The 15,115-nt window shown below is 47.3% G+C and overlaps 1 protein-coding gene and 1 pseudogene across 2 annotated transcripts in view; both read right to left on the minus strand.

Annotated features, from left to right (window-relative positions):
• CHST11 (carbohydrate sulfotransferase 11) overlaps positions 1 to 15,115 on the minus strand; it is a 247,030-nt gene that overhangs the window by 49,270 nt on the left and 182,645 nt on the right. The gene's annotated exons all lie outside the window — the stretch shown is intronic.
• Positions 9,140 to 9,293, minus strand: LOC150011146 (U4 spliceosomal RNA; annotated as a pseudogene).

Genomic DNA, 15,115 nt, shown 5'->3' on the forward strand with positions numbered 1-15,115 from the left:
AGGGAAGCTAGGGCTGCTTCTGCACAATGGGTTTCTACCCCCAGCTCTTTCTGATCACAGGCAAGAGCTCTGTGGTCACAGAATTTTTCAGAAGCTATTCAATAGTAAGTCAAAGCACAGGATGGGTAGACTGAAGAACAAGGAAGTGTTCTCATCACTAGTTCCGAAACAAGAGAAAGATATCTGCCTGGAAGCTGCCTCGTTGCAGCCAGGACCTGTGCCTGAGTCATCTTCATGTTTCTAGAGCTTTGCACAGAGTAGGTGTTCAGGAAATGTTTGTTCAATAAGCAGAACCGCAAGGCCACACATTCGCACCACACACAGGCTTTTGAGAACTGTGTTTATGTTTTTTATGAGTTTTATCTCTCTTGATGGGACAGTATCATCTAATGGCTAAGGATGTTGATGATTCTAGAACTAATCTGCCTAAGTTCTTGGAATGAACATGGGACCTCTCCTTGCTCCGTACCTTCATCCCACAGCACCTTGAAGAGGTAAGATGAGGCCCTTCGCACACAACAGGCACTCACTAAATGTTAATATTTTCGCTAGCTACTCCTCATGGCAAGCCAGGTGGCTGGACAGTACCATGACCATTTTACAGATAGGTAAGCTGAGGTTCAAACAATCCCTGTTACCTGTTCAGGGTTATTCATGTTCCTTAAGTAGTGATGCCAGACTTTGAAGGCAGCGCATCCAACTCCAAACTCCTCCCCCCAACCACCCCCAATGCCCCTTGCTGTTGTAATCTGCCAATAGCTGACTCAAGGGCCCCCTTCCAGAGCCTTCTCTTGCTGCTTTGTTTTCCATCCAGCAAAGGGTCTGGTGGGAGCTCCCTCAGCCAACTGGAAGCTCCTGACTTCTGCCGTGCCTGGCCTGGAACCTGACTCAGGCCCAGGGAACTCGAATCCCATAACAAAGCTGGGAACTCAGAGCCGCTCTGGCTCAGTACACAGGGAAGGCGGAGAGTTCCGATGCGCAAAGAAGATGGTGTGGACCCCAATGGGCTTAATCACTCCCCGCGCACCCCAGCACTGACACCCAGGTAAGAACGGCTCCGCCAACAGCTTGGCCTTTTTATCCCAAGAGTTCCAAGAACGTCAGTCATACATTCTCGTAAAATCTTGTACCCCTTCTGCCACGTTCATGCTTCATTCTATTGGAGTACGCTGGAGCCCAGGTGGAACGCCTGGCGGGCAACCCGGTGAAAGCACCCTCTACACCAAGCTCATTCCTTCCACAAGAGCAGTGTTGGAACAGGGGCTTGTGCTCCTGACCACAGGCCCAGACTTTTTGTGGAAATGACCACTACCAACATATTGAAACAGTATCTGCGAATGGTGTCCTGGCGACCGGGTGTACCTGTGAACCCCTAGGGGCTGGGGCTGTGCCTGGCACAGAACGCTTGTGAGTGCTGAGTAAGCACAGTGAGACGAGCACACTGATAAATGGGTTTTCACTAGGTCTGCACAGCGGTCCTGAGGGGGACGCAGTCCCATCCACATGCTACAGGCTGAGGAAGCAGAGATTCAGAGGGTCAGCGGCCTGTAGGGCGCCTCACTGCTGCTGCGTGGCGGAGGTGGGTTTGAACACAGGTCTCCCTGGCTTTCGGACTTCTGAGCTGTGCATGTCCCTGGTACTCAGCTGCCTCCCTGGTGTCTGTTGATAGCCAGCAAAGCTTCCTGATGAATAGATATGCCGCTTAAAGCTGAGCAAGAAAGAAACCTCTGGTATAAACTTGAGGGCCAGATCCAATCAGCTGCCTGTTTTTCCATGGTCCCAGAGCTAGGAATGATTTCCATATTTTTATATAGCTACATTTTAAACGGTTATATATGTTCCTATGTGATGTCCTTGATTTTGCCTCTTGGCCCAACAAGCCTAAAACATTGACTATCTGGCCCTTCGAGAAAATGTTTGTAGACCCCTGATAGAAGCTACATCTCATTTTATTTGAGCTCCCAGAGAGTAGGGGTGTGCCTAAGGCCAGAGCCAGAGACCTCCTGTTTATTTATTTTTAAAGATTTTATTTATTTATTTTTAGAGAGAGGGGAAGGGAGGAAGAAAGAGAGGGAGAGAAACATTGGTGTGAGAGAGGAACACTGATTGGTTGCCTCTCCTACACACCCTGACTGGGGACTGAACCTGCAACTCTGGCATGTGCCCTGACCAGGAATTGAACCAGTGACCCTTCGCTTTGCAGGACAACGACCAACCAACGGAGCCATGCTAGTCAGGGCCACAGACCTCCTCTTTAGGCTCAGGCCTTCGCATCTCTCCAGCCTCAGCTCTTACCACTACACACTCTGTTTTGCTTGGATAACTCCTACTGATCCATCAGTCTCAGCTTAGTTGTCCCTTCTTCCAGGAAGCCCTCTCTGATCTCTGGAGACCAAATCAGGAGCCCTCTCTGTGCTCCCATTTTCTCATAGTCACCCGAACCCCACCCCTGCCCCCTTTCCTGGCACCTAGAACTTTGTCTCGCACCCAATGGACTGAAGACACTACAAGGGCAGGCAAGGAGGCATCATTAGGCTGAGGCAGGAAGCAGTATAATTTAGGGGACCAAACATCCCAGTTTGCCCAAGATAGCACCAAGATAGCACCAGCTTATGCCTGTTGACCTGCAATAAATGTTAAAAATGTCCCCCTTCACTTTCAAAAATGTCTCAGTTTGGTGGATAAAGCATATAGCCACCCACACACTGAACTGCGGCTTGACAGCATGCGCTCTGGGTTCAAATCTCATTCCTCTGTTTCCTAGTGGTGTAACAGTGGGTAAGTCACTCAACCTCTTTGTGCCTCAGTTTCCTCCTCTGTCAAATGGGGTGATAATCTGTTTGCATCATAGGTTTGTTGCAAGGATTCAATGCATTAATAGACAGAAAACACTTAAATCACTACCTAGGCAACTGCAATGCCTCGTAAGGGTGAGCTGTTATTGTTGGTCACACTAAACCCCTGGTTCCTGATGCAATGTCCTGTATGTGGTAGGCGGGCACACACATTGTCTGACTTCGGAAGGGGAACAGCATGGCCCCACGGCCTGGCCTGCTGGAGCTGGTGGGCAGCAGTCTCTGAGCACCTTTGTGAGCAGGCTGCCTGCTTTGAGGCCCGAGGCTCACTCCAAGGGTGTAACTGCTCACAGCTCCACGCCTGGTCCCCTCTCTACCTTCCTACACGCAGCCACCGATCTCAGTCTGATACGAGTTCTCCCAGACTATTTTCTGCGTGTTCGTATGCCTCTCTCGTTAAGTGTACCCACAGAAAATAACACTCCAAGTTTTAAGATATAGGATTGTATGTGAAAAGTATCTTTTAGCTACTTGCCATTTTCCCTCCACAGTAGGAGACACATTTATTTTATTAGACTTAGGTCTACCTGTTCTTCCTAATTGTTGCGTAGTATTTCACAGTCTGGAATGAGACCATTTGTTCGGCTCTCCAAACAACTTCCTATTATAAACAGCGCCATAAGGAGTCTCTCTGTGGAGCCTCTTTATGCTCTGGACTCTGTGGGGGCCTCTTTATGCTCTAGAGGAATTCTGCAAAATGTTCATATCTCTGTTAAAGCGGGCTGTTTCTCACTGTTTCTTCTCTGGCCAGAGGAAGGCTTCAGATGTTGGTTTTCAATGCTTCCACGTTTCATGGGAACTGGAGTCAGAAATCAACTTTTACTCCTACCCAGCCAGCAAAGGAGCAAAGGCAACTTAAACAATAAAGTAACAACAGCTTCAGCTAATTAAAAAGAGAAATACAAATGAAGTGATCCAACCCTCAGAACACACAGACGCTGGGACAGGAATGTCTAAATCCTCCAGGGCTCCCCATGCCGTCTCTTGAATGCAAGTCTTCCCATCAATTCCCCTTGAATAGAAAGCTATTAACCAGATTCTCACCTTATTTATAGGTACCACGTTATTGGAATGAGAACTAAATCCTGCTTGCGCTTTCTTTTCAATCCTTTCTCTGCCCAATTGATTCCCTGTGGCTACATGGGAATAATTCATATTTAAATCTTCACCTCAGTCACAGGAGTCAGGTGACAACTGCTATTAGACAAATTAAAAATAGTCTTCAAATTGAGTCTACCCAGTTTTGATCTAAATTATGATTTTTGCAGTGGTTTTAGATAAAAAAATACACACTGGCATTTTGAGACAAAGTGTGTGTGTGTGTGTGTGTGTGTGTGTGTGTGTAGGAGGGGAGTAGGAAAGAGAAGGGGACAGAGAGACCGTGTGTGTGTGTGTGTGTGTGTGTGTGTGTGTGTGTGTGTGTAGGAGGGGATTAGGGAAGAGAAGGGGACAGAGAGACCATGTGTGTGTAGGAGGGGAGTAGGAAAGAGAAGGGGACAGCGACCATGGCAGAGGGCTGGGGAAGGGCATGCAGGGCAGAGTGGGGGCTGGATTTCTCTCCCCAGTGCAGCAGACGGCGCACGTGCGTGGGGGTGAGGGAGCAAGGCCTTTGCCTCTCCCAGGGCAGCACTAACCTTTCCTCTACCTAGTCTCCAGCCTCAGGCAGGTAGGTACCCAGGACGTCTTGGGCACTACTGTATGACAGCGCCTAACACAGTGCCTGGCGCAGGGAAGCGTCCAATAGTTAGTTACGATGACTCCCCCTGGAAGTAAGTACAGCGGGTGCTCAGTGAAAGGTTGTGGCATGAACGCGTGGAAGAGAACCCTGAATGGACTATGTTCACCTTTGCTCAGCGTCAAAGCTGCTGGGGGTGAGTCTTGCCCCAGTCTTAACCGGACACATCACACAGAGTGGGGTCTGATGTGTCAGCTTGACATGGGACAGGACAGGCTTCGAACCCCACCCTTGGCAATGGCAAAGGCCTCCAGCGTAGTTCTGGCAGAGGGAAGCAAGCTCCTTAGGAGGCAGCAGGGATTCGGGCTGGGGCCAAATCAAGGACCAGGATGACAGCTCCAGGAATTTTTCTAAACCCATCTTTTCTAACAGCAAACTTTTCATCCAGAGTTAAAACCTAGCAGATTTACAGTCACCTGAACGCTTACGTCTCATTTGCAAAATGTTAAGATGGGGCCAGTAGGTCTCTTAAGGTTCTCTGAACAGCCTTAAAGCATGCAAGGGTCCCCAATTCCTGTTATTTAAGAAACTGCCAAACTGTGGTCTAAGCTGGCTTTATGCACCCGTGATCCCCCAGCAGCACGTGAGCGCTCCTTTTCCTCTGCGTCCTGCCGACACTTGGTGTTGTCAGTCTTCCTAATTTTAGCTGCTTGGATAGGGGCAATGACCTCTCATGGCGGCTTTCATGACAATTCTCGGGTGTTTCTTGATAATGACCATTTTCCCATGTTTATTTGTCACCTGAACATCTCCTTTAATAAAATGACTGTTAATACCATCTATTTCTTTTTAAATGCATGCTGGCTGATGATTCCCGTTTGACTCATAAATAAAAGGCATCTGTCTAACAAACACATATGTTGGGACTTCAAAAAAAAAATAAAACCTCATACCTTGACACTTTTGTGTTTTCTGAGAATTATAAGGCCCATGTGACGCTGAGAAGTGACGCACAGAAAACACAACCACACGGTTGTCAAATTCAAGTGTGAACACTGACTCCTCCACACATTGGTTAATAGCAGGAAACAGAGGTTACCAAGCCTACATCCCAGACAGAACCAAATGTGGGTGTGGCGTGACAAGAGCTCATGCAACCCGAGACAGCATCTGGACTATTTCTCAATAAAAATAGCTAACTAAATCTAAAGTTGCAAAAAAAAATTTTTTCTGTGAAGCTAGCAGAAATGTGATAATTCTGGGCAGAAAAGGCCATTTCTTTAATAGGAAACTTGATCTAAATTGACCTTGGCACCTTTCTTTCCATCTCACTTCCCAAAAGTTCTTTAAAGACTACCCTGGGGTCAAATCCTTGCCTTTGCTCTCTAGCTGTGACTGTGGGCAAGGTCTTGAGCTCTTGGGCTTCAGTTTCTTCATCTGCAAAATGGGTATTGTTGTGGCATCTACCTAATGGGGCAATTGGAGGGTGAAAGGAGATCATGTGAGTTAAGAACTCAGTACGGTATAAAGATACATAGTTAGTCCTCAATAAATATGAGTCATTATTATTAATCATTATTACTGCTGTGCTAGGGAGGATTCATATACATTTATTGAGTACCTCTAATGTGCAGGGTGCTTTTGAGAATTCAGTCAATGACCATTGGCTGGAAAACCCAAATGAGAAGAAGATAATGATGCCTAAAGCAGTCGGATGCTAAAATGATGGCCCCAGAAATGCTGGCGACCAGCACAGGCCCTGCGGACTTCCCAACGCGTCTCCTGAACACGGGGCCCTATCACAACCCCTCTTAGTGCCTGGCAACATCCAGAGAGGTTGCATCGTTATCTGTAGGTTTGTGGCATCCACACAGGAGAAGGACCACATGCCTTGCAAGTTGGGACCAACACAAATCTCAAACCCACTCCTACAGAGAGACAGGAAAACTGATTCACGATATAAAACCTTAAAAACAAACCAAGATCCACAATAACAAAAACAACTGAAGGCTCCTTTTGTTTGATAGAGGAGTATCCACAGTTGCAAGCCTTGTCCAGAAGACCCAAATTTCTAGAGAAAGAGCCCCCCAAAAGTGACACCCAGGAACTGTTTGTGTAGGCCCAGTACCAGAATCAAGTTTCCTGCACTTAATGACAGCAGTCATCAAGCAACTGCCTGGTCTTCTGCGTCTGGGTGAGCAGGGACATGCAGACGCTTATTTCTTAGAGTACGTCTGTCCCCCTAGTGTGGCACCTGGGGACAGCCAGCCAAACCCTGTGCCATGGAAAGAGGTGGTGAGCTGCTTGGCCATTTGACTTTTAGGAAAAGTTGGGTAATATGAATCACTATGTAGAAATGTTTTGAAGAAATTTCTGGAACCATCCTCAGAAAACACCAGACCGTCTGCCCAAGAATCCCACGAATAGCACAAGAGTAATGGTGTGAGGTGATTCCTGTCTGCGGCAGAGCACAGGCGGGCAGTGAGCAGGCGCTTAGCACCCGCAGTACCAGGAGCTGTTATTTGCCTCTAACTTGCTCCTCATAGACGTCCAGGCCCAATTGCTCACATGAAACTCTTCTCCAGCTCAACCACAACGACAGTGCTCCCTCACAGCCTGTATTAAGTCCTCTCATATGCCAGGCACTGCACATCCCTGATCACATTTTAGCATCACAGCAGTCCTGCAAGCAGGGTTCTCGGAGGTGAGGAAAATGGAGCTCAGGACAGCCCAGAGACTTGCCTGAGGTCACGCCGCTGAGTATGCGAGTCCCCGGTCACTGATTCATACATTATGCTGCAATGGTCAATGTTTAAAAATGGAAAAGCGGTGTTCACAATTTATCACTGGATGATAAATCACAGCTTAATTTTTCTCAGTACAAAGCAAGTCTAAGAAACCTGAGACAGACATATATATTAAGAGTCATAAAGCTAAGTTTAGGTTGTTAATACCAAACAAACTAGTTTGCTTACACATAAATAAACATCAAGGGACAGAAAAGCAGATTTTCCAGCCAAATTGAATAAAAAGCACACAGTCACACCCCACCCTGGCCCTTTCAAGAGGTGATATATTAAGATTTTTTAAGAGTCTTACACCTAATACTTCTAGAGCAACAAGACAGATGAGGTTTTGCAGATTCATTTTAGCATAAAATAATGCTAACCATCTGGACGGATAAGATAACCAAATACCCGTAAAATTTTGGCAACCTCCTATGTAAGAAAAATTGCTTGGGAGCTGAGAGGGAGGGAAGAAAAAACCCGTGCATTTTGTTGGAGGAATTCCAAAGTGATCGCAGAGTTTACTAAGATTTTGACGTACCCTTGCACTTTAATCATAACGTATTTGCAGTGTGGCGGGGGGACTACAGGCCGTCTCTGGAGGGAAGAGGTTGCACAGATAATAATTCCTTACAGCTGGGGAGCACCTTGACTGAACCAAGGCGCCTGGCTTTCATTCTGAGCTTCCCGATGGCCCGTGGAGCTCGGGAGGGGCAGGATTTATCACTCTCTTTTTACAGATTTTAGTGCTAACTGTTATGGGAACATCATTCCCTTCTCTGCCCTTCTGCTAATCCACCAGACTGGTAGGAGTCCAGGCTGCCTCTTCAGCTTGGGTCCCATGGGAACAGACACCAGCGTGATGGAACTGAATCCAGGGACAAATATCCAATGGTAGCAAATTTTCCCCACGGAGGTGAAGGCATGCGTTTACCCTGAATTATTTCAGCATATATTAAAGTCATCTGTGATTCACCAGTTTCTTTTAAAAAAATGTTTAAAAAAGAAAAAGGGGTGTGTCTAGAATGCTCAGATTGAGAAACAGTTGGATAAACCAGTTTCCTTTCACTGCAGGGCTTATCAGGGCCTTTTTGTGCAAGTATGCTCTGTGAATTCCCAAGGATATAGGAGGCAGTGCTTTCCAACTTGTCTAGAACTCTGGAGGGTGGTGGAACACCTTGTTGGGCTGGGGGGACAATTTTATGTGCCAACTTGACTGGGCCATGGGGTGTCCAGATATTTAGTCAAATATTATTCTGGGTGTGTCTCTGAGGGGTTTCTGGATGAAATCGACAGTGTAAAGCATATTACCCTCCCCAGTGTGGGTGGGCCTCATCCAATCAGTTGAAGGCCCCTAAAAGAACAAAAAGGCTGAGCTTTCCCATGAGTGAGAGAAAACTAACTCCTGCCTGACTGCCTTGGAGCGGGAACATCAGTGTTTTCCTGCCTTTGGGCTCTAATGGAAACATTGGCTCTCCTGCGTCTCTTAACTGTACAGCTTGGGACTTGTCAGCCCCCGTAATCACGTAGCCAGTTCCGTGGAAGAGACTTTCTATATACACACACCTCCCAGTGGTTCTGTCTCTGGAGAGTGCTGACCATTACCGCTGGTAACCTGAGCGGGCCCCCTTTGGGCAGTGCACCTGCATTTATAGGGCTGCACTAGAAGTTGTGGGAGACAGCCACCGTGCCTAGTTCTGCTTCAGTGTTTAGGACACTGGCAGACACACACTGGTGTCTCCACATATATGTCCCAACTAATGCTAATGACACTCAGTGTAGAATTAGGAATCATTTCTATTTCTGTGACTGTTTAGGAGCTCATTCTGAAAAACAAAACAAAACACAAATCCAGCCCTCACAAAATCAAGGATTCCTTCACTGACTTCCAGTTTGTTAATTAAAAAAAATTTTTTTTAGCAATCATCATGCCTCGGATAAACCTCATTGGCTACGATACTGCTACTGCGCAAAGCTTGACTTCCTTTTTTGATCTTTTATTTTAATGCCCTAGGAGGAAAGAATAGAGGCAAACAGTAAACAGCAATCTTCCCAGATATGTCTTATTTTTAAACTGCGCATTATTCCTGAAAGTAATAAAAACTACATCGTTTTTAGTAATTTATAAAGACATAAGTTTTGTACCATAAAATTCATCCATTTAAAGCAAATAATTCAATGGATTTTAGTCTGTTTAGAGTTTTGCAACCATCACCATAATCTAATTCTAGAGTATATTTGTCGCTCGAAAAACAAAACAAAAACAAAAAGACCTGTACCCATTAGCAGTTACCCCCAAGCCCCTTATAACCACTAATTTACTTGTTATCTCTATGAATTTATCTATTTTGCAGATTTCATACATGAAATGAAATCATACAACATGTGGTCTTTTGTGACTGGCTTCTTTCACTGAGCACAATGTGTTCTGTTTTGTTTTTTTAATATGTATTTATTGATTTTAGAGAGAGGGGAAGAGAGGGAGCAAGAGAGGGAGAGAAACATCAATGTGAGAGAGAAACATCGATCAGTTACTTCCCATACATACCCCTTACCCAGAACCGAACCTGCAATCCAGGCATGTGCGCCCTGACGGGGAATTGAACCCCTAGTCTTTTGGTGTATGGGACAACACTGAGCCCAATGTTTTTGAGGATCATCTATATATTGTAACATGAATCGGTACCTCAGTCCTTTTTATTGACAATTTCCTTTTATGTGTACTATCATTTATTTACATGGCAATGAGCACAGGCATATGGCCCAGGCCTGCTCACTCGGGTTCAGGGATGTGTCAGCAGAGTCCTGTCCCTTTGCTTCAGAGGACTACACACACAGACCGGTAAATGCCTGGGAAATAAGGAAACCTTGAGAGTGATTAAGCCCTTCATTTCCTGCTAGATGTTTTCATTTATTATCTCAACTAATCCTCATAGCAACCTTTCAAGGGAGATATTGTTATCTATCCCCACTGTTCTGGACATTCAGAAACTTTAAGGGTCTTGTCCAAGATCACACAGTCATTAAGTAGCAGGATGGAGATTTGAACCTGGACTTGTCTGACCCTAACTAACACCTACGCATGTTCCGCCCCAATTCTCGCCTTCAACAGGGAAGCAGGGCTGTAGCTCTCAGAACCGCGAGCCCAAGGCCAGCCTTCCTCCACTCGGAGAACATAAGAGAATGAAGTATACACTAAAGGTCTCGGGGCCTTAAAGATTTAAAGATTAGTTTGGATGAGCTCGGACCAGAGGAGGAGGGGGTGTGTGAGGAACTTAACTACACCCACGGAAATCCAGGGAGGATCTCCATTTCCATCCTACCAGGTCCAAGAGCTGAATCACTGCCCCCGGGAGCAGAAATAAACCCTCCACGGAGAGGACTCCAGTGGGAGGTTCCCCACCTCTGCCCAGCGATCAACAGCCATGGTGTTTCCTAGTAAAAGATCCTTATTCCGCTCTGGCTGGTGTGGCTCTGTGGATTGAGTGCCAGCCTACATATGAACTAAAAGGTCACCGGTTCGATTCCCAGTCAGGGAACGAACATGCGTGGGTTGCAGCCAGGCGTGCAAGAGGCAACTGACTGATGTACCTCTCATACAATCGCTGTTTCTCTCCCTCCTGTCCCTGCTCTCTAAAAATAAATAAATAAAATCTTAAAAAAAAAAAAAAGATCCTTATTCCCGTGGCCTGACCAGGTTCCACGGCTTGGCCCCTGCCTGCCTGCCTGACCCCATTTCCCAGCCTTTCCCAACACTCACGAAGGTTGAGCCTCACTCTGTTTTGGGCTCTTCAAACCGCCAACCTTGCTTCCACTGTGGGGCCTTTGTATTTGTCCTTACGTCTGCCTGAACGTTTTCCCCAAATGTCCCCATAGCTGGTTCCTTCCTTTCCTTCACATCTCACCCCTTAACTGTCCCTGTCTTAGTGAAGCCTTCCCCGTCCCAGCACCTTCCTTTGCTTCCTTTGTTGCATTCCATCACTACCAGGTATTTTCCTGTTGATCGGTTCGGTATTGCCTGTCTCTCCCAACTGGAGTGTGTTCTATTGGAGAACCAGGACCACAAGGGCACTGGGTACTGCTGTACCTGGGGACCTGGCACGAACCGGGGTCATAGGAGGAGCCCAACGTGGTTGGTGAGTGAATGAATGTTGACTGAGACTCGAGTCTTTCAAACCAAAGCAGGCGGGTCGGTGGGGCTTTACCAATGAAGCGAGGGCCTGCCACTAGCTGACCGGGGGAGGGGTGTATACACACACACACACACACACACACACACACACACAAAACAACGTCACAGCAGGGGGGCTGTGGCTGAGCCTCGAGTCCTGCAGACAGAGCTACCTTGTGGAATGAGCTGGTCATCGGTGTGATGAGCCAACAATGATTCTGGCAGCACGTCTGGAAGCCCATGAAGATTTTCTAAGATTTTCCGCAGGGTGAGGCCCTGTTTCACCTTTTTCCATGCTCGGTTGTGAACGACACAGACATAGTTTCCAAATGAGAAAGAAAGGTGCCACTGTCTCTGAGGGCAGGTGTCCCTGGGGCTTGGGCTTCGCTGCCACACTCGGGTCAAGCCCCGAGTGTCACGCAGGCCTGGCCTCGCAGTCCAAGGAGGGCACGCTGGCACATGGCTTCGTTTTGGAGGGCTCTCTCCATTCTTGACCCCACCTCTTCCCCAAGCCACGCCCAGGGCAGAGGCCAGAGCAGAGCATGGACTCCAGAGCCTGACTCAAAGGAGACTGTGGCTGGTGAGGGACATCCGGGCCTGTGCCAGTTCTGGTCTTGAGTGGGCAGGGATTCTCGTCCTTGAGGGGTTTACAAACATTTATGCCTTGTTCTCCCCTTGCCTCTCTCCTGGTGCAGGTCTAAACTGTGGAGAAGACATTTGGGCCCTTAATTCCAGCTCGGGCAGAAAGGACGGGCTTGAGGCACTGGAACTGTCTGGGTTGGAATCTTGACTCATTTACCAGCCAGGTGACCTTGAACTTAGTCTCTCTAAATTCCAATTTCCTCATCTGTAAGCTGAAGAGAGCAACGTCCACCCTCACAGCTCAGTGCGTGGTCTTCCTCCTCCATCCCTTCAGCCAACGTCCGGGGAGAACCTCCTGTGTCCCAGGCACTCTGCTGTGGGGTAGAGCCTCTTCTCAGGAGAATGGCCGAAGAAGTAAAAACAGAACTGAGACTGTGTGAGCTGGAGTAAGTACCTTCCCTTCCCTCCATCTCTTCTCCTCACACTGAATGAAATGGGGCCAACGTTATACTTCTCAGGACTGCTTTGAGTATTTAAAAATAAAATGGACCCAACTCTGGAGACTGAATCCCAGCAAAAAAGAAAATAATCAATAAAAAATAAAAATAAAAATGTGGCAGAAAGCCTGGCACAAGGTAGGTGCTCAATGAATCTTTGTTGTGAATCTCTCTCTCTATATAAAATGTAGTCTGTCTCCCACCCAGAAGATAAAAAAACAAACAAACAAACAAAAATCCTTGATCTTTCTGTTTCTTGGCACCCTTGATAACTTGCATGAAGAAATGGGATGTTTTGTTACTGGAGTGAGAGAGAGCAATAGATCGCTGGTACAGTAGCTAAATTAATTCACTAATACCTCCCATGTCAATTAATTTGATTTTTTTTCATTTATCTAACTATGTCTCAGTTTCCTCATCTGGAAAAGGGATCCGTGGAGAGGTATTGAATGAAGGGATATACGGAAGGCACTCAGAATGGGAAGGGGCACAAAATAAGTGTCAGTGATTATTATATGCTAGGCGGCCAAGTCCTAATGGCAGTAAGTAAGAGTCAAGGCCCCTGTGCCCTTGGAGGTCACATTCCAGGACCAGTGAGAGAGACACCAGACAAACAAACAAACAAACGAGCAAGATAACTTCTGACGGTGGAAACTGCCGTGAAGACAATAAAAACAAAGCAGTGACTGGGAGGGTGGGGGGAAGGCGTCCTGGGGTAGGAGGCTTCATCTGAGAGCTGACGAGAAGGAGCCCACTGCAGAAAGGTCTACGGGGAAGAGCAAAGGCCCGGGTCCTATGGGGGCACTGGTTTGGCAGGTTTGATGAACACAGGCCGGTAGCCAGGGTGATACGGCCCGAGGTTGGAAGGGAAAGCAGGGCCCCCTCTGGAATCAACAAGTCACCTTCCCTTTGCCACCCCATCTCCAACGGCCCATCTCGGCAGCGTGGTGCCTCAGGGGGCCGGGCCCCGTATCTGAAATGCTGTGACCGCTCCCAGGGACTGGACTTCCCTTCCTCTCTCTCTTTCTCTGCTCCATTTCCCTCCCATCTCCACGGGTTTCTCCCACTTCCAAATGGGCAGCTTGAAAAGATTTATACCCAATTCCTCCTGGAAACATCATATAACCTGTGAAAGGCTGATCAAACAGGGTTGCTATTTAGGCTCTGGGCCTCAACAGGGTCCATAAAATATCTTGTGCCTCTTTTAATATAAACGCTGTTACAAAAGGCAGCCTGGATCTGCAGCTTTCACAATAAAATACTGTTTGACAAGCTAATCTGCGCTCCCCTTCCCTCCTGGTCCACACCTATCATCTGGTCAGCTGAATAGAGCTTTTGTTTCCAGCCAAGTCCAGTTCTGGTGAGCTGGAACCAGGTTTGGTTTTTTTCCCTTTTTGCAGGCCATTATCAGAAACCCCGCGACCTGCATGCTAAGACCCTTGTTCATTTTCACCAAGGCACTGGGCTCTGTTTGTTGTTACAGGAGCATTAAAAATAATTTAAAAGTAATCATCGTTGAAAATAATGGTTCCCATTTTTGAGAGCCAATTAGGACCAGGCGTTCGGCACACATTGCTTCATTTTGTGTTCTCGACAGCCCTGCGAAACTGGCGCCGAAGCCTCTGCTTTTCGGATGAGGGAAGAAGAACGTGGCGCGAAGAAGTGAAATGCCTGGTGGGGAGGGGCTGAGACGGGGACTAGACTAGACCCGCCTGGCCCCAAAGCCAACACCACATGGCACCTCAAGAAATGAGCACGTCATGGTCAGGTTCAAAATGAGAATGTCTACTTGTGCTGGGCAGAACGATGGCCCCCAGAGGCCAGTCCTCATCCCCGGAACGTGGGAACCTACATCGCAAAGGGGGACTTTGCAGATGGCATTAAGTGAAGGAGCTTGAGATGTGGGTAGATTATCCTGGGTTATTCAGGTGATAACCACAAGGGTCTTTATAAGAGAGAGGCAGGAGGGTCTGAGTCAGAGAAGTGACCACGGAGGCAGAGGCTGAAGTGGTGCAGCCATAAACCATGGCACGCCAGTGACTTTTGGAAGCTGGAAAAGTAAACAAGTGGATTCTCCCCTAAAGCTTCCAAAAGGAGCTCTGCACCTGGATTTTAGCCCCATAAGACCCATTTCACACTTCTGACCTTCAGAGTGTAAAATAAATACATTCATGTAGTCTTAATCCCCTAATTTGTGGTAATTTGTTACAGCAGCAAGAGGAAACTATTACACCATTCATACACTGAAGGCTGGTATCTTGCCCAAATGAGATAATAGCTCAAAAGTCAAACTGATATAAGAAGGTAATCATTCAGGAGGTTCCCTGCTGTGTAGACACTATTACCTAGGAAGACTGGTCGAGGGTGTAGGTGGAGGCAACACCTCTGGAGTCAAAGCTGGGCTAGAGCCCACTCCTCCCAACCAACACATACATGACCCTGGGCAAGCCCCCAAGCCTCTGTGAGCCCGAGTTCCTCATCCACAAAACAGGGTGGACCTCCACCAGAAAGTTCTTAAAGGAACCAACAATAATTAACATGACCGAGTG

Source organism: Furipterus horrens, unplaced genomic scaffold (genome assembly GCF_987537825.1).
Source record: "Furipterus horrens unplaced genomic scaffold, mFurHor1.1.pri manual_scaffold_4, whole genome shotgun sequence".
Classification (NCBI taxonomy): Eukaryota; Metazoa; Chordata; class Mammalia; order Chiroptera; family Furipteridae; genus Furipterus; species Furipterus horrens.